A 1,257-nucleotide genomic window follows, 5' to 3' on the forward strand; every position below is an offset into this window, starting at 1 on the left:
TGTTTTTGGCGTGGTAGTATCGATTTTCCTGTCGATCAGAAGAGGGTTAGGATGCCGGAGCGACTGTCTTTTCTGCTTCTTCTGTGGCTGGTCCACAGTCTTCGCCACCTTTGAACTTCGTATAACGAAGGTGAAGATGCTTTCCTCTCTGATGAGCCAGCGGCTGATCAAGCTGACCGATCGAGTGTCATCGACACGACATCGCGTGAAAGATAACCGACACGTCCTACGCAAAGTTTGTTACTTTGCATGGCGTCATAAAGAATCGCCCGAAAACGCGATCGAGAATCGAATCCACCGATTGGAGCAGGCTCTGCTAAATCTCTTGCCTGTGGCGGCTGCTTCCACCGTTTCCGCTGATGATGCAGGGCTTCCTGCCAAGCGGTCTCGCGCTGTTTCAGGCGTTCCAGATTATTCCTGTCATTCCGAGGGCGATGCTGAGGCGGCAGCCAATGGTTTAACCTTTGACCCTCGTGACGAAGCCGTGGCTCTAGAGCCGCACTCGAATAAGACTACAATACATCCAGAGTGAGAATCGCGCTGTCGCGATGGTAGGGCTTGAAGATCCCTACGTCGAACATCGGATAGGTTCTTAGCCAGCTTGGCAGGTCGATAGTGTACACATTCCATTGGCATGATACTACCCGGAATAGACCGATGAAGCGAGGTAAAAACTTCGATCCCCCAAGCTTGAAGGCACATCGTTTGACAGGTTCCAAGTATTAAGTAGTGAATAATAACCCACAATAAAAGACATTTTACCTCGACGACCTTGTCTATCTTCGTAATCTATATGCAGATCTTGCGCATTCTCCATTGCGTCTCCACCCGCGTGATCACATTCACCGAACTCAAAAAACCAAAGCAATCAAACAAGTCTTTTCAAAAGTCACTCGTAAATTGTGCATCACGATCAGCGACGATGGCGTACGGCAACTCGTGATTGCGAAAAACAAATCAATGAACAATCTAGCCGAATTTTCGGCATCGATGATCTCGTCGCACTGACCGATGCGAACCATCTTGCTGAGCCTGTCAAAAAAACGAACACCCCATTGTGGCCGTCAGCTTTCTCGAGGAAGTCGAATATATAGTCGAGGCCGACTGACTTCCAACAACCAATGAGCCAGGAAAACTCTGTAGTGGCACTTGCGTAAGCCTTGCGCTCTTTACTCGCTGATAAGCCTCGCATGTTTGTACGTACGTGCCACCACTTGTACATGTGGAGCCACCAGAATTGGGTCTGAGAGACCGGTG

The sequence above is a fragment of the Plasmopara halstedii genome (assembly GCF_900000015.1).
Source record: "Plasmopara halstedii genome assembly, contig: Scaffold_2904, whole genome shotgun sequence".
Taxonomy (NCBI): domain Eukaryota; phylum Oomycota; class Peronosporomycetes; order Peronosporales; family Peronosporaceae; genus Plasmopara; species Plasmopara halstedii.